This window comes from Oryzias melastigma, linkage group LG21 (assembly GCF_002922805.2).
Source record: "Oryzias melastigma strain HK-1 linkage group LG21, ASM292280v2, whole genome shotgun sequence".
Lineage (NCBI taxonomy): Eukaryota > Metazoa > Chordata > Actinopteri > Beloniformes > Adrianichthyidae > Oryzias > Oryzias melastigma.
The window spans coordinates 27226546-27249607 of record NC_050532.1 but is presented as its reverse complement, the minus strand read 5'-3'; the positions used below and the strand labels follow the sequence as shown (position 1 = coordinate 27249607).

Sequence of the window (23062 nt, the reverse complement as noted above, 5' to 3'; positions counted from 1 at the left end):
GGGGGGGGGGGGGGGGGGGATTAGGACACAACCAGTGCTTGTGTTAGCCTGGGGGCGGAGCAGACTCTTCCTGGAAGGGGCGGTTCTTAACTTGTGATGTAAGCCCGCGAGGACCCGCTCGTTTTCGTGGGTATGGGAGGGGCTGCAGGTTTTTATAGGATTAGTCAGAAATGAACGGATCCGAATACCACTTTGAGGTTTTTTATAGAGAGGAATGAACAGTATCATGGAGTTAAAAGCTCAAAAAGTTGTTTTTTCATGATATGGGCTCTTTAAAGCTTTGAAACCCCAAACAACTCACTTATGAGGAAACCAGTTGATTCTGACGCAGAAAAACCAAACTTCAGCATTTGCTGGTTAGTATAGGTAATGGAATGAAGATAGAATGTTCCAATATGAGATTTTTGAATGCTAACAGCTCTAGATTTTTATCTACACATATATTAGAGAGTTATGTCTGTTTATTTTAAATAGAACTACTTCAGTTGAGAGCAGCAAATTGGTTTTCTGAATAGAACATAAAGAAGAATCTATAATAAATCAAATTATGTTCTAACCTTGAGAAATGGAACCAAATCCAAAGCGGAGCAGTAAAAAAGCTCTTTACGGATGGGGTTCTCCTTCCGAGGGAACATCGTGAATTTTCTGGTTTTTGTCCAACATCCAGCAGAAAAGATGTTTTCAAAAGCAAACGTGCCGCCTGCTTTCACACAAAAAGAAAGGAGAAAGTGAACGAAATGATAGTCTTGATTAAAGTCCCAAAGAAGCAGAATTTTCCGATTTCATCCTGTGACTGGAAAGGCCTTCCTGTGATGACAACTTGCAGCATCAGAGCTGCTGCTTCCTCAGCAGTATCACAGGCAGGTATCCGTGCTCCACACAAACTCCAGCTCTGCACAACCGGCTCAGGAAATGTCAGATTTGCATAAAAGTCTGAAAATATTGTATTTCTTGTTTCTTTACATGTTTCATATTTGAAGGGTGGTTGTTGAGGCTGCAGACGGCGCACTATTATTTATTCCTTCTCCTTTGGGGAAACAGGATGGATCTCTGCTCGCTGAGGGGAGAATATGAATCGCGCTGTTGCAGTCTAATAAAGAAATCAACTGAAGGGCGCTTTAAAGTCTTATTTTAGAGCGCTTTTCTATCGGAGGATGTTTTTTAAGCCTCTATACATGTAAAGACATAATTGTATACAAATATGATTAAAAAATCACTAAAATGTTTAAGTTGTGTAGATTTAATAATGTGTTTACAGAAATCCTCTCTTGTAAGAATAAAGATGTATCTATCATTAACTCTTCAACACAAAATAAAATAAATCAGAGAATGTAAACTTTGTTTTTTTTCTAAATAAATAAATCTAATTTCATAAGTTGGAAGACTGATCTCATTAAAACATTTCATATATTAACTATTACATTATATTAGTCTTCACTGTCAAATATGACTAATTAGATACATTATATTATTACTCCTAGATTTCTTAAATTGACAATCTTAAATGTCAGGAAAACATTTTTAACAAGAAAAACTGAATTACCTGCGATCAGGCTTTTGCTGAATGTGGTCGCTAAAGATGCTGAAGCTGTTTGCTGAAGATACCGAATGAAGATTGCTGAATGTCATAAACGTGCTGAATGTTTTGATCCCAAACATGCATAATCTGCAGAAAGAACACAAAGGATGTGATGGAAAAAATCACAACGTTGCTAAAATATTAGCTTAGCTACAAAAACATCAGTAGATGCCGCCTTAGCCAAAAGCTAGCACATTGCTAAAATACTAGCTTAAATCAGAATTAGCCCAAAATACCTCATTAGATGCCAAATTAGCCAAAAACGTTAGAATTGTGCTAAAATATTAGCTAAACTAAAAATTAACCTTACAAACCTCAGTAGCATTTATGCTCTTAACATGCTGAACGTTTTGATACTAATACTGCACAGGTTTCAAAGTGTGCAAAAAATGTGATAAATTGCAAGATGAAGAAAAAAAATCTCAAAAACTACGTAAATCATAAAAAAATTGTGTAAAATTTTGAAATTTACGTGAAATTTAACAATTCCAAAAGTGAAAGCAAGTATTTCCTGAACATGCTGAATGTTTTTAACAGCAGAAATTTGAAAAATTCCCATTCATTTCCATGGGGCTAAAAAAAAAAAAAATTGCATAAATTGCGTAAAACTGTAAAAAAGTTTCCAAATACCAGAAACACAAGTGATAATATCCGTAAGAAGCTGAACGTTTTGATACCAAGATTGAAGAAATTGTTTCAAGTGTGACTCAGTTTTTACCTGCCATAAAGTGTACAGAAGAAAAATATCATAAGAAAGAGAAACAGAATCACTAAAGTGTGAATGTTTACAAAGGTGGGTTTGAGTTTGGTTCACTGAACTATTTCACTGTAAGACGCTATCTTTTGGAAGCGTTCCATGTCTGAAAATGTGGCCCTACAGCTGAAAAGGTATATATATGTATATATATATATATATATATATATTAAATATTTTTTTAATCTGCATAAAAATGAAATTCCTGTAATTGTCTTTCTTTCAGAATCAAAGATTTGCTGTTTTCTTGTGAGAAGCTGGGGGTAAAAAAACTGCTACAAGTTGTTCAAAGAACAAATGACAGATCAATATTTCTCTTCTTCAAGCTGAAGAGGGAAAACAATCAATGATCAGAATCCTGAACATCTTATTGAGCTTCACATTGTTGATGCTGTTGCAGAACCGACTGTTCTGGGCTCTCACACAGGAGAACTGTTCTGGACACGTCAGCGTTCATGACAGACTCCTTCAGGGACTGATCTCTGTGACTCATTTGGTTATTTTCTATTTACTAGTTTTTGTGTTAAAAAAGTGAGGAATGACTTAAAAAATCTGGGAACATCGAGTGTAAATGTTGTAAGAGCAAAGATGTTTTGCAGGTTTTTAAGGGACGCCGTGTTCCACAGCGAGATGTTTCCAAACATTCATGAACATTTGTGTTCAGAACAAACACACAAAGGTGAGAAGAAAGGTGAGTTTGCTCCTCTTTATCCACTTTACACCAACAGCTTTGATCATCAACCAACTGTGAACCATCTTTGTGTTCTGCATTTCTAACTGTTACCACCTCAGTCACTTTACGTTGAAGTTTTTTAACCCAGTGACTTACAAACAATCAATACTTTTAAATTATGGAGACTCCTTTACCACATTTATTTATCTTCTGGTGCAGCCTGTGACTCGGCCCCTCCCACATCCACAGTAGACATGTGAAGTGGTCTGATTTTCTGCTCGTTTGGTCCCAGCTGGTGGACAAAAGTTCACTTCTGGGATCTGAAAGGTCCATGGATACCTGAACATACCCCCTTTGGATTCAATTACAGCAACAATACTACTTAGCTGCTAGTTGGCTGCTAGAAGTTAGAAGTTGGGGCAAATATGGTGCACTGGGGTTCTGTCCTTTACTTTTATGTACTTCTCCTCTCCTCTATTCTTTATGAATTATTTTTCATTTAGTTCTCTATGCCTCTGTTTGGTGCATTGTGATTCATGTGTTGCCCCTCTTTCCCACTCCCGTCAGAGAGAGTCCAGATTCCCGGTGAGTCGTCTGTGCTCCTGTCCTTGGCAGTGGACCTCGCCTCTGGCTCGACTCTCCCCCAGCTGTCCTCCACCCCCATCTGGATAAAGGATCGTCTGTGCTATTGCCCTTGGCCGTGGACCTCGCCTCTGGCTTGAATCACGCCTCATCTCAATAAGGAATTATCTGAACTCTTGTCCTTAGCAGTGGACCTCACCTCTGGCTCGAATTGTGCCCCAGCTGTTCTCCACCCCCATCTGGATAAAGGATCATCTGCACTCCTGTCCTTGGCCGTGGACCTCGCCTCTGGCTCGACTCACCCCTAGCTGTCCAACAACCCCCCATCTGGATAAAGGATCATCTGCACTCCTGTCCTTGGCCGTGGACCTCGCCTCTGGCTTGAATCACGCCTCATCTGGATAAAGAATTATCTGAACTCTTGTCCTTAGCAGTGGACCTCACCTCTGGCTCAACTCATGCCCCCAGCTGTCCCAGCTCCACCTGGATGAAGCCCATCTGCTACACTATTCAAACATGCAGTTGTAGAGTTAGATAAGATAATTCTTCATTCACAGTCGTCGTAAATCGCCTGTCCGTCCTGGGAGAGGATCCCTTCTTCATGTGGATTTCCCTGAGGTTCTTATGTTTTTCCCCAGAATCTTTTTTTAGGAGTTTTTCCTTATAAGAAGGGTCTAAGGGCAGGGACGCCCAGTTAGGTTTATTCTGTTTAGTTTAGCTTAGCAACCAGCTAGTGTTTGTATTTATGGATGATTCTATGGTTTTGACAACTGTGTAGAGCAGTAAAATCAAATTAAACCATATAAATTTAGACGTCAATTAATTCTGCCTTGATGTGTTTAAACTAAAAATGTCTTCAAATTCCATCTAAATAGGATCATTTTGGTCAACAAATCTTGCATCAATTATTGCATGAAGCAAAAATAATTTGTTTTCAAGCAAAAAGAAGCAATTTTGACTTAATTAAACAGGCATTTATGGGAGAATTTTTAGAGTTTCATGATGACAACAATAAAAGAATTCTGTTCCAAACTGAATCCAACCTTGCAGCACATTAGAAATTATTGATCTTCTTCTGAGTAAAAGATGAGCTTCTGTTTTTCTAATCCAAATATCAACCCTGGCCTTAAATAACAAACATCTTGGAAACGTTTCAAGATCGATCTACATTTTTTTTCTGGCAGTTTGAAAACAGCCAGAAAAACCTCCCATCAGGAGAACAGCGGCTCCTCCATCTCTGATGACAATCAGAGGAATCACACCTTCTAGTTTCTTCCACACGTCGTCAAAAATTACAGCCAAAGATTTCAGTCTTTGTTTTCTGAAGCCTAAAGAAATCTGCTGGTCTTTGAATCATTAAGGAGCCTCCCAGAGTATTGTAGTCTTTCTTAGGAAGCTGCCTGAGTCTGCTTCACAACAAACAGCTGATTTATGGTTCACTGCTTTTATGGTTGTCCCCCTGTGAGGGTCTCACGTCTCCAAAGAGGAACCGCGGATCTCCTTCAAAACAGTTTCTTCAGTTCAGACAGTAGTTTGATTCAGGATTGTTTAGGTTCTGTAGCATCTGTTCTTAATGGAGATGTGAACCAATAACATTGAAGTCTAGACCTCTACAAAAATCTTATAATTAGATTTTGTCTTAAAGTCAATTATGTAGACAAAGATGTTTGAACGCACATTTAACAGAAGTACGCTGGAAATACCACAGAAACTCAAACTAGTAAAAGCTGCTGAATGATACAGACAACACGAGTTTATCCCAGTTCAAATGGTGATGATGGAACGACACTCCACTCTCAAACTTTACGGAGTTAGAGTCACAAACGGACAGACAGCTGGTTCCACGTGCAGCAGGTCTATGAGTTCAGACAGGAGCTAAGCACAGCTGAAGGTCCACAAAGCTGAATCAGGGTCAGACGGGCGGAGGTCAATCACGAGCATTGGGTCATCAAAGAAGACTGTGCCCTGGGGTTGCTGGGAGATGTAGTGCATTAAGTACTATGGAGACTGGTCACAGCGGTGGAGACAGAACACTGACTCCTGACATTGTCATAATATAAGTTAGAATAGGGTTGAGCATTGTTAAGCATTTAATTTACAGTTTTAATATTGTTTTCTATTTCTTAAAAAAAATAACAACTGGTAGAACCGATTTAAAACTTTTTAAAATCTTTTTCTTCGAGAGTTGACCTGTAAACAAAGCTGCAGGTTAGGGTTAGGTTAGGGCAGAGGACCCCAAACTACGGCCCACGGGCCGGATCCGGCCCTCCTTCACATTTGGCCCGGCCCCCCAAACTGTTTTGGCTAATATAGGCTTTTTTCAGGGTTTTTTTTTGGCTAATTTGGAGTTCAATACTTTAGCTTTATGCTACTGTTTTGACTAAAATAGACATTTTTCCATTTTTAAGGCTAATTTAGCATTTAGCTAATATTTCAGCTACATGCTAGCTGTTTTGGTTGATTTTGAATTTTTTTTATTTTTTTCGGGTAATTTGGCACTTTGACTCTATTTCATTTCAGTGTTTTCTGCTATCAACTTCAGCATTTTTTGCTATCAGTTTCAGTGTTTTTAGCCATCAATGTAAGCATCTTCAGCTATTAATCTATCGCAGATAATGATACATATCTAGTTTTTAAAATGTTTTAGCATTTTTTTTTCTTTAACGATGACAGAAATTAATTATTTAAAATTTGTCTATGTGTGGCTTTCTGGAAAACCATAAATGTTAACGTTTGGGCTGTGATTATTACACTTTTTCTGTTAACAAACTGACCCTGGCCCCCCATCAGAGAAGAAAACAGTTATGTGAGAGTTTGGGGACCTCTGGGTTAGGGTGCTTTGTGAACTGCTGCCACCCTGAGCATCTCGTAGAGAGCAGTTCTTCTCTTTCAGGTGGTGAAACGCATCCGTTGTGCTCCCACATTTGGAACCAGCAGCCTTCAAACAGATTCTGGAGCGTGTGGTTTGTTGCTGTAAGCCAAAAGTTGCAAAACCAAACTGGTTACAAAGAACTGAAGAAACTGTTCCTTCTTTGGGAACAAATTCCTCTTTCTTGGTTATAGCTGTCTTTGAGCGTTTCAAGAGACGGATGGGCGGACCTCAATGCAAACAATAGACGTCTTAGAGAGAAGGATTTTGGAAAAATAAAAGTTTGACCAAAAATAAATCTTCTTGAATGGCAAATTTGAATTAATTGATGAAATTGATTTACAGCCCTAATAAAAGCTAAACTTGATTCATGTACAGTAATATATGTATGTGTTCCATATCATAAAGAACGTGTTGACATCTCAAGGTTATTTAAAAATATAAGTTCCCTTAAATAATACATGCAAAAAAATAATTAAATCTAGGCTTTTAAAAATTTATTTTTTTCTAAAACTGTTTTATTGTTTGATTTTCATCTTTGAAGTCCAACTCCAGCTTCTATTCTTGAAGATTTTTGTCCTTATATTACACAATAACTCTTTTATGAACTTGAAATTGTACAAAAAATGCTATTCAATTGGCGCATTTTGTCTTTTTTTTAACCACAAAAATTGAAATCAAAGATTTTTTTTTACAAATAGACAAAATTACAATGTAGGAATCCAAAAACAAAGTCAGAACAATGTGAGAAGTGCCTTAAAAAACTAGATAAAGCTCCAAGACAACAATATTTTTCAAGGATTTATTCCAAGCGGTGTCACAGTTCTGTGTCATAACTCTTGTTATGTTTGCCTGGAACCAAAGAGTTCAAAGTAAAAACCTTTTTTGAAACATTAAAGCTAAATTTTAAATAAAAACTTTATTATTAGGTGGCAGGTCAGCGTCGTTACTACGTCATTACAAACAGAATGTGATAAGTATTTGGGTGGGAAATGTCTTGTCCTTTGTTTTTAAATGTTGATTATGTTTTTATGTAAGCACTTTGAGTGAAATCGTTTTTTGGAAAAGTGCTATACAAATAAAGTTTGATTTGATAAGTAAAATGCTGGTGAGTTCAGAGACTACTGCGGCTGGCCATGGATAGAAAGACAGATTAAAGTGAGTTGGTTTTCGCCAAACAGACGTCATTCTTATATTAGTGAACTTGTTGTTAAATGAAGATCAAATGTTTTGCTATATTTTGTTCTGATTTCATCATATGTGAGCTTTTATTTTGAAATCTGCTCTGAGATAAACTCATTCCAGTTTGAAAGAAGCTTTCAGGCAGAAATCCCAACATTAGATCTTGTTAGCAAAGAGCTAAAGAAGACGGCGCTGTTTTATTCAGCAGTTGGAAGAGTCTGCTTTTCCTTGTCAGTGAAACGGGAAGAAACACTTCCAAAAGCTGAAAATGCTTCTGAGATGCTGCTGAGCTAAAAAGTCTTGCATAAGGAAGAAGCCTGCATATGTAGATGGGTCCATCCATGCGTTTTCTACCACTTTAATGGATCCCCCCCCCCCCCACATAGACACACACAGGGTGTTCAGATCATCTGAGGGAAAGCCAAGGCCTTCCCAGGACAGCCAGGAGATCTAATCTCTGCAACCAGACCTGGGTTTGCCTCAAGGCCTTCTCCCAGAGGCGCCTGTTTGAAATGCAGACACCTGAGGAGCATCCTGAGTAGATCCACGCAGCGCTCTGGAGGGAGAAGATCACGTAATGTAAAGGAGACTGAAGAAATCTACAGGTTACACTAGAACTGGGCTGTCACTGCTTTACCTGTCATGACTTTTATTGTTTTTTTAGGCCTGAATGCATCGTGTGGGGGGGGTCATTGGGTGAACGGAGGGGAGGAGGGTAAAGGTTTCTTTTAGTTGGTTGAACCTTTATTCATCCAGATACGACCAGTATTTTACCTCTTTTTGTATTTTCTGGTCTATTTTTAATGTCATTGTTTAGTGCTTTGAGCTGTGATGCATGAAAAGCGTTTTTTTTTAAATAAATAAACTTGATTTGATTTGATCTGCTCTAATCAGCTGAGGGTTGGAAAACAAGAAGAAAAACACAGAAATGTTGAGGTTACAGAAAGGTCGACGACCCCGAACAACCTACCGGGTTTCTCACCGAACTGCAGCAGCTCGTTTAAAACATTTGAAAAAAGGAGTCAGAACCGCTTTAAAATCCAGAGTTCAGTGAGTCTGAACGTGTCAGGAAGCGTTCAGATTCTCTGGTTCTACAGCTCCTCTCCTTTAAGGATATTATCGGTTTTTATTCACAATCTACCACTTTATAATGGAACATTAGCTGCTTTGTATTCAACAAAGAGGCCTTTCTATGGGATCAAATCAGGATCAGCTTAAAGTGAACAAAAAACAAGATGGAAATTTTGAAAAAAAAAAAAAGAAAATTAAAAAAAAAAATTGAAAGCAGTTTTAGACTTGAAAATACATTACGTAAACTTGAAGAAATTATTTTAAAAAATTAAATTAAAATTAAACATAAAATTAAGCATTTGAAAAAAAATATTGAAAACTTGAAAAAAAATCTTGAAAATATGAAAAAAAAAAATGAAAATTTGAAAGTTTGAACAGTGAGACTAGGATGCTGAAGACAGGCTTAGATGGAGGAAACGGATTCGCTGTGGCGACCCCCGAATGGAAAAGCCGAAAGGAAAAGAAGAGAACAGTAAGACTAAAAAATGAGAGAAAAGTGTGAAAAATATTCATGTGTGTCTAAAAAAAGTGCAGAAAATGTCCTCTGACACCCCATGGGAAACAAGTCCCGATAGCCAATGAGCTCAAAGCCCCGCCCCCATGTGAAATTAGGATCAGCTCAGCAGCAAAAACGCGAAAATCAGAATTGAAACAAAAAACTGAGAAAAAATAAAAATAGGAAAATTTCAATTTTCAATTGTAAATTTTAGATTTATAGTTTTTTAATTCAAGTTTTCAGTATTTTTTTATTTTCTTTTTTTATTATTTTAGAATTTCTTTCAAATTTAAAATCTCTTTTTTCAGTTAAAAAAATGTAGCTACAATTCTGTTTATCAAATTTTCAATGTGTTTTTTTGTTTACTTTGAGCTGATTTAACCCATTTTACACCACTGAGTCCTGAAACTGTTTGTTAGATTTGATAAACTGGGGAAGAGGACTAGAAAAATGTGGTTTTATTAGATTTCTCTAAACAAAGTGTCTCTGAATTTCATCAACTAAAAGCCAAAACCAGATTTTCTTTTTTAACCAGAAACAAACTTAAAAATGAATTTAAACACGTTTGTCTGTTGTCCAAGTGGAAAAAAATACCAAATGTGGCTGAACTCTTTCAAGTTTTAGCTCAAATTTAGCTAAAAACTTTGGTTCTGTTTACATTTACTGATGTAAAAATATATTTTATTTTTCAGGTTTTGCAGAAGTTTTATCTGTTGCAGTCCAGTACGCTTTCACTGAAACCAAAGATCCGTGATGATCCTGCAGGATTCATGCAATCTATTTTACTCAAGATCTATTTTAGAATTCCAAACTTATTCTATAATTAAACTAGTTTTAAACCCTAAAAATCTGTCACTTAAAACACTAAAATTCCTTTTGCTCAGCAATCAAAAACCAAATCTCTCCACGGAGATTTGTCTCATCAGTAAGTTTAATTTTCAAAGTTAAAGTTCAGCAACTGCAGAACCGTTTTGTTCAGTTTCAGGACAAAAACAAACAAAAAAGTCACACTTCTGTCAGTTTAGGAGGTTTCACATTTAATTAAAGAGAAACAGGAGTCTTTTTGCTGTGATTTATAAACGGAAATGATGGGAAAACTTGTAAAAAAAATGTTTTTTTAAGATCAAAGATTTCTGGAGTATTACAGTCACTCAAAAAAATAAAAAAAATTCTCATAAACTTTGAATCTCGAACATTTATGAGATTAAAAGTTGTTACTGTTAAACTACGAGAATAAAGTTGTACGTTTGTGACTTTAAAAGTGAAATTTATGACTTTTAATCTGATAAATTTACAAAAATTCTCGTTGTAAATTTGCAAGGAAAAGGCATAATATTCCTTCTCTTTTGGTGTCCCTAATACTCCGCGGGAGTTTTGAATAAAAACTCCAACTCAAAGAACTTTTCTGAAACCTTCATGTTAAACATGGAGACTCTATAAAGGTGACTGTGTCAGTCGATGTAATCACGACGTCATTATAAACACAGTGTGATTGATGGTGAGTTCAGAGACTACGAAACTACTAAAGATGTTTGAAGAGACAGTAAGCTTTTTTTTTTTTTAAACAGAATCAATTCTTTTAACATTAATAGTAATAATACTCCGCAGAGCCTTCCAGAACGCTGAACAAAAGACAAGTTAAGAACAAAATTAAAAGCAATAAACAAGATAACATGGAAGAAGTTGTGGAAACACAAGGAGTATGAGAGTTTGAACAGTTTAAGTTTGAGTTTTGTTCTAAAGGTAGAGAGGAAGTCTGTATTCTCAGGTGAGAGTGAGTTCTCGAGTTTGTGGGCGGAGCTACTGAAAGCTCTGGTGCAGAGAGGATGCTGATCTGAAGGACGGTTTTACAATGTGGATCAGACTGGAAGGACCAGAGGGCCGACGTTGTGGATGGATTTGAAAGCATAAAGGAGGATTGTTGTATTCTGGGTTGAACAGAGAACCAGTGCAGCTGCTGGAGTTTTGGTGGTAAAGGAGGATTTCGGTGATGATCCAAAGTACTGAATTCTGAACCAGTTGAAATGTATGGAGATGTTCGTGAGGAAGGCCAAAGAGGAGTGGAGACGGTGATGAGGCTGTAGACCAGGATGGAGACGAGGAGAGGGAGCGGTCCAGGATGACCCTGAGACTCTTCACGTGGGACGGGAGGTGACATCGGAGTTATTGGTGGAAAATGTAAATCTGGTGACTATGGAGAGGACAGATTTGGTGCCAACGAGGAGAACTTCAGTCTTACTGCTGTTAGATTGGAGGGAATTGAAGGAGAACAAGGACTTGTGGTTGTGAGGAAGGTGTGGGGTTGAGTTTGATTGACAGGTAGAGTTGGGTGTCATCAGCGTAACAGTGGAACTAAATATTAAAGAAAGGAGGTAGATGATAAAGAGGAAGGGGCCAAAGGTTGAGCCTTGGGGCGCACCAGAAGTGAGGAGGAGGTTTGGGACCGGAAGGAGTGGAATTGAACAAACTGTGCAGCCAGATAAACGGTGGAGTGTGATGTTGAAGGAAACAAGACTTTAAACTTAAGGGAGCTAAGAGCCAAAAAGAGGAATCCTGGAAGCATTGGTGAGAAGTGCGAGCTGGGATCTTCTGAAGTGAGACGGGGTGACGGCTGACGCTCCCCACCGTTTCTGCTGAGACACGGTTCGTTCAGCCGAGCAGAAATCCTGCTGCCGCGTTCAAACAGCGGATGGAGGTCAGAGGTCAGGAGCCTAATGAGAGCTCTCATTATTAACTGTCGTCTGAAGGACCAGATGGCTGATTTTGTGCACGTGCAGGAAGTCGCTGCCCACAGGGAGAGGAAAAGACGGGAAGCTTGTGCAGTGGACTGAGGAATCGACATGTTTCGCACATGAGTGCAAAGAGCAGGGTTCAGTGATTCCTGCAGAGCCCTCCAGCTCAGACAGTTTATGCAGCGCTGCAATCTACGGCTCAAACCCTCATTGACATTTGGGGCTGAAATACAGGAAATGTCAAACAGCTGATGAACCATACGTCCTGAATGATCTTTACAGTTTACTGAATGTGACACTGCAGCTCTGCTCTCAAAAATGCTTCATACTTTTTGATTTTTTTTACCATATTTTCAAAATAAGACAAAGTTTTCCTCTTTTTTTAAGGATAAAACCTTTAAATGGAACAAAAGGACAAAGTAGATACACATGCAGAGAAGGGAGGACCACATAAAATGTGCTTTCATATTTATTATTATTTTTTATTTGTTTTTTCTCTGAAATTGTTTCTGGGTTCTGTTGTGGCTCAATCTACAAATAATTTAGTTGAGATTGAAAAAAAAAAACGCAGAAACTTTTTTTTAAGTAAAACTTAAACCTAAATCATACAAACATGGTTTTCTTTGATACAAAGTATTCACACAAAATGTACTTTTACTTTTAATTAAAATAATACCAACATATATTAGTGATCCAGCTACATCTATTGAATGGTTTCTCTTGTTGATTTAATTGATTTTTCATAATCAATTAAGCCTTAAGACTGTTCATAGAAAAAAAGGAACCTCAGAGATGAACACATGAGGGAGAGATCCTCTCCCAGGACGGACAGGAGATTTACCAGGACTGTTAGGACTGTTACCAGGACTGGGGACAGGTGGGGGCGAGGTCCACAGCCAAGACAAGCCAGGGGCGTGGTCCACGGCCAAGACAAGCCAGAGGCGAGGTCCACAGCCAAGACAAGCCAGGGGCGTGGTCCACGGCCAAGAACAGTAGTACAGACGATCCATCTGGAATCTGAAATCTCTCTCGAGGGCAGTGGGAAAGAAGAACAACACCTGAATCACACTGCACCAAACAGATTATTTATAATAATTATGTTTATATGTATTTCATGATGTATCGGACAGAATAAAAAAGAAAGGAGGGGGACAGAGTGGACTGGACCCGGCAGTCCCTCAACCGAAGAGTAGGAGAGTGCGCAGAGCCAGAACCCCCGGAATACACGCCCCACCCAAAGGCAATCCAGATCAAGACTCAATGCCCGATCACGATACCTTCACGCCGCCCAGATGAGTCCTGCACCTGTGGACTTATTCATGGACATCTTTTGTATCACAAATATACTTTATTATATTTGCAGTTCTAAATTCTCTCCTCAGTGAAATAGAAACAGTAGATTTGTCCTCTGGTCTTTATTCCTCTGAACAGAGCTAAAAGCAGCCGTACTTTTGGTGTTTTAGTGCCGCTCTAATGCTGATCATCATCGCTGGTCGGATGCTGACTCGGAATACTTCCTCGGACAGATGGAGAAGAGTCTTGTAGACTAAGATGTAGTGCTGACCTCCTTTCGTGCCCCATCGGCTCCACCAGCGACTCGTCTCCTCATCACGTGTCCGACGATCCTGGACTCCGACAGAAGCTCGCCTGCCCTCCAGCCTCGAACAACAACAGGGGGGATCTCTGGCCACCTGTGCTGGACAGCCTGAGCCCCTGGTCACTGAGGCCTGAACACATTTACCTCCTTCATCCCGTCACAAACCAGATCCTGCTTTCATTAATGTTTTTTTTCTGCCGCTCTTCGTTGTTTGCAGTTTTTTCTGATGAATAAACAATAAAGACAAATTACTGGTGTTTATCTGCTGGAAGAAACATATGGAGCAAGTGATAATTCAAGCTTGCATTCTCCACTCAAGCATGTCTGGAAAATATCCGTTTCTCCTGCACTTTCCCTGCATCAGCGAGTATTACCGTTCTAACACGTGTTCAATAAACGCTGTGCATCTCTGGCTGTGAGGAGATGGGGGGGGCAGCATCAAAACACAAAGGTCATTTTAAATGAGTTTACATTTCATCTTCTGATGTAAGGCTTTAAAGCGTGTGTGCTGCGCGGAGCGTGCTGTAAACAGGGTTTGCATACGCGCTAATGAAGGTCGCCAGCTCAACTCTTCACTCACATCTATCCTGGAACGTTCACTTTGTGCATCTCAGTTTGGTAAGCCTTTAAATAAAGCATCAGTTCAGAGAGAAAGTTTCTCTTACTGCTTGATTTAGTCCAGAGGATGAAGCAAAAGTTTGTTTTAAAGACGCCTGTGCAGTGCTATAGATAATTTTGCTCTTTCCCTTTTTAAACCACACCCAGCAGCCAATCAGAATGAAGAATTCACTCGGACCATGATATAGTCATCTGTATATTCCAGAGGAAGCAGGTTGTTCTGTTTCGGTTTGTTTCCGTCCTCAGAAGATGAACCGGAGAAGCAAATTAAGATGGAAAAACAGCAAATCGACTGTCTGAACATCTGGAAAGAGGAGAAGGTGTGATTGCTGGATGGAAAATGAAGCTGCGCTGCGACAGATGATCCCCGCGGAGACGCCATACATCAGCGCCTGAGTAAATCATGTGATTCTGCTGCATCATCGCTGCCCTGATCGTTCACGCCCGATCAATACCTGGCGTACCCGAGGGGCACCTGCTCATTAGCATCCGGTGAAAAATGGGCGACAGCAGCTGGGTGGAGGTGAAATTCAGATTCACACAGTTTTTGCTTGTGATCGCGCTCTTGAGAGACAGTCTGAATAATATCCTCCTGTTTCTTATGAGAAACCTGGATGCTCCCAGTGTGACGCTCAGCTGTCTGACCCATTGTTCTGGCAGGCCGTGCAGGCGCATCGATTTGTATTTTGTTTTGTGCGGCACAGATAAAGAAAGCAATAATGGTCGGTATTAAAGTGTGTCCGTGGCCCTTCAGAGAGGCGTGTGATAAGAACAAGCCGTGCTCCCGCCGGCTGATTAGCTCATATTACACATGCTCAGAGCGCGGACAAACAGCCGTCACTTTTTGTCATTCATGAGGATTTTATCTCGTTCTGTCCTTTTTTTCTACATTATTTACTTTCTTAGACAACATTTCATGTTTTTAACAAACATGCTGCTGAAGTTCATCGTTTCCTCCCTTTTAGAAATGTGACCTTTTGGGAAAATAAATGCTTCCTACTGGGACAAATCTTCCTTTATTTAGTCCAGAATTTACTCTGAATGTTGAAGGGAGGAACCTGAAAACCCCAAACATAGAAACAACCTGAGTTTTACTCATATAATCTTCACAGAGAACTTTTATACATCAAATCTCAGTCTAAAAATGTGTTTCTTAGCCGGACTTTAAATAGTTTCATTAGAGTGCCGGTCTCTGAGTGATGGACCTGACCTGTCCGGGGTTGACCTTTCACCCTGGAGTTAGCAGTTAGCCTCGTATCCCTGGTTGGACATAAGCCATCAGAAACTCTCATCCATCATCTTCTGTCCTGGACGATCCTTTCCAGATCCTCCCGGTGTTCCTGTTCTCTTTCCCTCTGGGAATTCTTAATCAGACGAGGATGTTAGACGTTGGTATCCCATCTTCTTCATCTGGTCTGTTCTTCATCTGGTTTGTTCTTAACCAGAGCTTGTTGTTGCTGATGGTTTCCATCCAGCAGATTTTGAAGAATGTCTTGATGATGGTTCTTCTGGTTCTCCACGCTCCGTAATCATCGATACATATTACTGGATTGGAAATCACGTGACGTACGGCGTCACAGACGTGCGGCATCACTTTGCATTCAGTCTTCCCGAGAGATGAACGGAGGAGGTCCAAATAAGTACACAAAGAACCACAAAAGGAGGCGCAATGTTCTGCAATCAACTTCAAAAACCTTGATGAGAAAAAAATCCGATCAGAGGAATCATCACAGGACAGGAATCACATTTTATTAGAGAGAAATCAGGCTGGGAACCGCGAAGTTTGCGCTGAAGTGGGCGCTAGCGACTAGCATGCTAGTTTGGTTCATCGATGTATGTTTTTATTAACACTTGATATTTCAAAACATAGCGGATGTTAATCGCACATATTTACATGCAACCGGCACAAAAACTGAGAGAAATTCATGTGGTCGACACGTAAAATGTGCAGCCAAGATGCACGTTGCTGTGCTAGCAAAGTAGCATATAGCTAGGCTAAATGTTGTCGTTGATCGCACCTTTTTTTTTTTTGTAATAGAGTGAAAGTGAGGCCAGTGCTGAGCTTCTTTCTTGGTCTCACGGACCGGAGAAAGCCCAGCTAGAATCTGCAGCGCTAACGCTAACTTTCAGCTCAGTGACAAACACAGCAGAGCAGATGTTATGGAAGGAGCTGTGGAACAAAACTTTGACCTGCTACATCATTTACTGCTATTCTCACTGAGTTTGGAATCTTAACAGTTTGGCAGATGTATTTGATGTTATGATCCATGTTCTTAAGCTTAAAGACGTTTCAGCTAAAGATGCTAGCTGGAGCTTTGTTCTCAAAGTACCACGAAATCGACTGTTTGAAGGTCAATTTAAAACAAAAAATAATAAAAGTTGTAGTTTCATTTGAAAATGTGTTAAAGGACTTTGGTACTAAACGTTGTCAGTCATTGATGCCATTAAACTTCATCCCTGTCCCTCCATCTGGGCTGGGATGACAAGCATTTACAACTTCATTTCTACAGATTTTCACACGCAGGTAAAATAAAAAAATCACAGATATTTAGAAGCTGTTAATTTGACATTAATGCCTTACCTGTAACAGTAGAAGTCGCAATTCTTGTTCCATTTACAGATTAGTTTTCATAGATAATAAATATTTAAATATACCAGAACATCAATCATTTTCCAAGCTTAAATTCGAGCCATATTTGTGAAAATCGGTTAGGAAATGAGGGAGCCCCACACTCTCTCTCTAAAACTGATCTCTAAATTTGTGTCATTTCCAGCCAGTCTTCATTTCTGTTCACCGTCTCCCTTGAATGTTTTGCTATAAACTTTTCGTCTTTGAGAGTCTAGTTCTTCTTCTTACGTGAAACTGAGCAACATTTGACCAGAAGCGTTTTTCCATTTATTTTAAATTAGCATCACAAAAGAGACCATTTGCATGAAGTAAATGGCCAAGAAAAGACTGAAGGAAACGTTCTCCTTATAATGTCATAAATCACTTAGAAATTTCCTTTAACAACAAGAAAGACTAAGTCAAAGAAAAGGAATGTTTTTGATTTTTACTGATTCATTTAGCTGGCTCGTCTGACAGAGCGTCGCATTAAAAAGATCAGCACAGATCATAATAGCGTGTGACCTTTAGCGATGCTTTTGGCTTCACCTCCAGACGGGAACATTTAGTCGTCGTTGTAGCCAATTATTTCTCAGGTACCGCCTGTTGTGCTGGATAATAACACTTAATTAGCCGGACAATGCAGGCGGGCGTCGCCTTCCCTCATCTGCCGTCCTCTTTATCTGCCGTCCTTTCCCTTTTGGAGCACCGCTCTCCAGCAGGGATTACACTGAGAGCCAATCATGTCCACTCCACAGCCTCAACCATCACGTGGACGCCGCAGGTTGTGACTTTCTGCTATCAGGTCTGGACATTATCAGCTTTTCTACGGTGTTTCTACAGGAGGGAGGGAATCGATCTGCTTTTATGACCCCCAGATTCATGGCTGATGTCAGTTCTGATGTAAGCACCTCCCATTCTCCGCTACTGAGAGATTTCCGTTTACACTCTTTCCCACTAGCTGACAGCTCCTCACACCCTAACCTAACATTAGTGGTGAAACCAAAAAAAAAAAATGTGAGTAATGTCAGAGCCATAAGGACATTTTCTTCGCCTGTATTAATTCAATAAGATGGCGCTTTGAACGGACTAGAACGGCGTTTTGGACGCGCGGTTTGTGCGCGATAAAACTCTGCTTTTTACACCCGTCTTGGGACAACTTTAGACTATGATGCTACAGACTAAACAGCCATTTTCTGACCATAATTATCACAGTTCTCAGAGTCATTGAACGCATCAGAACTGAAGTTCCCGCCCTCATCGAGGGGCCAAAAGCAAACAAGTAAACGAAAAAAAAGTGTAAAAAAGATTTGAAATAAGTTTTGAAATTTTGAGGTTTGAAGCCTAAAAAACATTTTGAACATTTGAAGCTGAAAATAAATAAGTTTATTTTTGAATAGCAGAAATATTTGGGCATTTATTTATTTTTTTATTTTTTTACCAAACACCAAAATTCTTTTCAATTTAATTTATTCGGGTTTCAAATATTATTGGCCCGGATTTCTCTCCATAGATTTGATGGTTTTCCTTTTTCCAATCATTTAAACACCGCTTGAACGCAACATTCATTTAAGTTTGTGTTTTACACGAGGTAGATCAAGTCATTCGTGCAAACGGCTCTAAAATAAGAAGTAAAGCCACAGTTCTGAAATCATAACTAAAAGATGATCTGTTTATATATGTGTATAAATGTATCTATACATACACATATACAGTATACTTATATATATATATATATTGGGTCTGTAATGTACTAATTAATCACAAACCTGGGAAAATTAATTCACGATTAATCACAATCAAATGTTTTTAGTTACAGTATTCCCCGACAATTATCCACGAATAATCACAAAATGACATTTACACACACAACTGTACATTTAGATCATTAATTTTTACTTCAGGCTGTCAATTGATTATAAAAATATTTCAGATTCATCAGACTTTTGTGTTGTGATCAGACACGATAAATCATAATGTTTTATAGGGTAAATTTGATGACTGTATGCAGCTTTTGTTAGAGGGAACATTTTCCTTCATTTTTATTGTCTGAAATGTTTGAATTTATTCAATGTTTATGTAGCAACTATATTGCTAATTTTTGTGTTAAAGGTCTGGTTGTCTGGGCTAGTAGTCAAAAGATTCTAAAATCGTCTCAAGGAGGGAGCAGCAGGAAACTGAGTGTAGTTGAATCACTGATTTATGAAATATTATGTACAGTGAACAGTGCAAGGTGAATGGCCATTCAATTTACATATATACATATCCAAAAAAAAAAAGGGAAAAACAAAAAGGGAAAAAAACATTTCATACGGAACATGTCCAAAGTTCCAGAAGGTTCAGTTCATGTGGGCTCAGCAGCAGATGAGGAAGACGTGGGATCCAAACCCAATTTAGTAACGAGTCCCAGTGTTTGTTACCTCAATGAGGCGTGGTGATCTTGACGGTAAGCAGGAACCCCCTACCGGCTCGGTAAAAGGCTGTGGGCCTCCAAGTCTTTGACTGCTGATCCAGGTCTAGCTCGCCATCATACTTCTGGCCTGGACATTCAGCACCAGAGTTCCAATTGCCAAAAAGACCGTATGCACGCAGCCGCGTTCTGCTGATGGACCATGTAGAGGGTTCCTACAACAACACGCAACCGATAAACACCAACGGAACGAAATGAGATACTAAACAGCCGCCGCAGACAGACCTGTGTGTTGCCATCAGTTCCACCGCTTCCTGTTTCCTTATTTCCCAGCCCCCCTTATAAGCGCACGCAATTCGTTGCACCAAGTTACGCGGCGCTGCGACGTCACGTGAATGGAGGTTCGTGAGTGGCTGGTCGCCCCACGTGACCAAATGACGTCGCAACCGCGGAAGCAGATGTGGCCAGACACCAAAAACAAACGCAAGCAGGGGAAAGATAAAATAAAACATAAACCTGGGTTACATTTACTCAGATATCACAAAAGTGTGACGCTCCGGCCCTTTATTGAATGTTAGGACCCTTTGTGGCCCACGAGTTGAAATGTTTGCCCATTCCTGCCTTAAACTAACAACATTTAAAAAAATCAAAAACAATGTGCACGACTTGTTTAGTGGAATCATTCCAATGTGGTAGTCGGGTAAGAATGTGACCTCAATCCTTTGTGGGAATATTTTTTTGAAAAGAAAATTGTTCAGATAAATCGCAGAGATCGTGTCAATAAAATCAGTTCATTTTTCTTTTATCACCATGAAAAAAAGCAAAACAAAACATGTTGCTATGGAGACCAGCCCACAGAGGGACTTGAACTTGGCTATAATTGGTTGTACTAAAGAAAACCACAAGTATATTTTTAATGTACTTTCTAACATTTCTTGTTTGAGTTCTTTTAAACAGCAAAAGGTAAATCTAATGGTGTTCCTGTAGCTACAATCATCCACCAAACTTCATGACCACAGAGACGCGTCGCTTTCTCAACCACAGATCCTCATTAGGAATGAACCGGTGAAGATCTGTTTCATGTCAACTTCATGATCCATAAAGGGGTTTCATGAGCTCCACAAGAACAAATCCACGGCCCTTCAGGAGGAACTGTCTCTCTTAAAGCCTTGAGGGCAAAAACAGCGTGAAAATCTCCGTAGACTCAATCAACAAGTCCAAGTCTTTGTTCTTGACTGCAGACTGGACATCAAATCAGCAGCTGAAGGATCAAAACAAACTAACGTTCTGATGTGAAAAGACTTTGATTCACCTTCAAAAATTGTTCTTACAGAAAAACAAAAATGAAGCCATTTTAAATATTATTTGACAAACGTTTCCGTCAAACTTGATGTTGTGAAATGACTCGTCTGACAGTGGAAAACATGAAAGACATGTTTCTTACATCTCTAGTGTCCCTGCCTCAGAATAGAAACTGCTGACTCAGTCTAAAAGTTCAAATTCAGTTTAAGTGTGGATGCAGAAAAGAAAACTTCAGTTAATTGATGTGAATCAAATCACACAGAAGCACCAGATTCTCTAAAGTCTTTAAAATCATCACGAATTCTCAGTTCAGCTGCTATTAAGTTTAAAAATGGAAGAACAATTCTCTGTGTTTGTGACAGAAGAAACTTTAAGGCCACAAAACATGTTTTTGTTTTTGTAGTTTCACCAAAATATCCTAAAATATCAACAGTTGGGAACCCAAACTCGGTTCTAAGTAGGATCCGTTTAACGATTAACGCGGTTCTAATGAGACCGAAAGAAGCTGCTGCAAACGGTTCCACATTTCCGTGATTCATTTTACTGAAGGTCTATTTGTCTTTTGTTAATAACTTCTACTGTTCAGTGCGTTGAAGTTCTAGCCAATCCTTCTGCCTTTCCTGTGATAGTGGGCGGGCTCATAAGACCGCTAACGGGGCGAGAAGGCGGAGCGCTGGAATGTCTGGCTGCATTTCACAGCAGAAGTTTGAAGGTTGAGTCTGTTTTCAGGTGTTTTCTGTGAAGAAAAGCACAAGTTACCAAATATAAAGAAGTGAAAACTCAAGTTTGGTTGTTTTATAGTTGGTCATTTTGGGCTGCAGTAGATGACATTCAGAGCTCTTTAATGTTTGAAATCATAAAAAAGTGGATTGTTTCATTTATTTTTTGCATTTCGGCATTTATTTGGTAAAATTATGTGAAGTTTTGAGATGCAAACACGTCTGCAGCACAACCGTTCTTCCTTAAAAATCTTACTTTATCATAAAATGTATTGTTCATTTCTCATTTAAACTAAACAAATGTGTTTGGATAATTAATAAACCTGCAACCACAAATCTGTCCTTTTCTGTTGCATAAATATTGAAGATTGCAGGTTTTTTGTGTTGTCACCTTCCTTCTTCTCTGCATGTTTGTGTATCTGTGTGAAGACTCCGTGATCAAAACTACGAGGTTTAAAAATAGTTCTTGCTGCCAAAGTCAATGTTTCTGGGAAAAAGGCCACCAGAATCAAAAACAGATTCGTCAATTACATCTTAAAGGTCATCCGGCGGGCTCCAGCGTTTGGCTGCTCCTTTTTTCCCTGAAAGTTTTTGATGATTTTGGTGGAACTCAACTTCCATCACTTCCTTTCAGCCAACGAACACTAAAAATAGAGAACGGATGGAATAAAGGGGTAAAACAGAACCTCCCCTCTGCAGCGGGCGGTCGCAGTAAAACCCAGCTCGTGTGTCGGCTGGTTTATTGTGGAAGAGGCAGACAGCAGAAGTGTGGTCAGAACAATGGAGCAGCCAGTCTGTAAAAGGCTTCAGCCACTCATTAATTATCCGGAAGACTGTGTGGGAACTACAAAAGCCACCTAATTACATTTAATCTGGACTGTAGATGTAAAACAGGAGGTTAACATAATATCACTTAACCATCTTCACGGTTCACTGATGCCAAATGAGAAGGCTAATGAAAGCCAGTCTGCCTCACTAACATCCTCTGACTGGTCATTTTTTTGTAAGACAAGGCTCTCCAGAAAATCCAATTTTCTCTGTGCATGGTTTCTTTTTTGTCTGTTCGCTCGTCACGCCTTCCGTCAAACAGATTAGAATTTTTCTTGCATTTCCCCTCTAAATCTATCATTTAGAGCAGGTACAATCCGAGGATAGGGCAAATCCTTTCTTCATGATCTCCTCTTCTGTGGAGGAGACTTGAAAGGGAAACGGTTCCGTGCAACCGCGGAGTTCTGGGGTTTTGAATATGTCAGTGACTTATAATCTCAGGGGATAGAAAGTCACTAGAGTGAAAAAAACTGACATTAAGAATTTAAGTCTTTTGTGGCTTTAAGAATGAAGGAATGAAAAGCCGCTCTGGCTGAACTTTTATCACAAAAACAAATAGTTCTTTAAAATGTAGGAGAACATATTCATAAGAATTAAACAGATGGAGCGGTTCCAATTACCAGCTGCTTCACAGGAATAAAGCTGGTTTACAGGGAGCTCCAAAACAACTTGTCTGGTCTGGTTAAGAAAACAAGCAGGAGTAGAGATGTTAGAATGTATCCACTTAATCAGTGAGTAGATTTCTATTCATAAGAGATGTTGATTGAATTGTTCTATACCGCTAAAGAATCATTTCATAATTAGACATATCGGTTATATCGATATTGGAAAACACCGTAATTTTCTTTTGTTTTTTCAAAATTGAAATTATTAAAAAAAAGAATTCTGTTTACTATTTGATGCGCACCAGATAGTAACTGATGCGCATCAAATAGTAAACAGAATTTTTTTTCCTTTATTAAATTTTTAGGGAAAGAAAGCCAATAACCAGATAGTAACCAACCAAAAACATTGTTTTTTCTTTGTTACTTCAATTTTTATGGAT

The 23062-nt window shown here is 39.1% G+C and overlaps 1 protein-coding gene across 4 annotated transcripts in view; it reads right to left on the bottom strand.

Annotated features, from left to right (window-relative positions):
- Positions 1 to 23062, bottom strand: part of asic4a (acid-sensing (proton-gated) ion channel family member 4a) — a 157273-nt gene that overhangs the window by 120213 nt on the left and 13998 nt on the right. The window contains exons 5-7 of one of the 4 annotated variants that reach the window (XM_036209589.1): positions 13503 to 13758; positions 1544 to 1666; positions 558 to 703 (exon numbers count right to left, since the gene is read on the bottom strand). The gene's annotated coding sequence lies outside the window, so the exon portion shown is untranslated. The remainder of the gene's footprint in view (positions 1 to 557; positions 704 to 1543; positions 1667 to 13502; positions 13759 to 23062) is intronic. The other 3 variants (XM_024286430.2, XM_036209590.1, XM_024286432.2) reach the window with 3 other exon arrangements.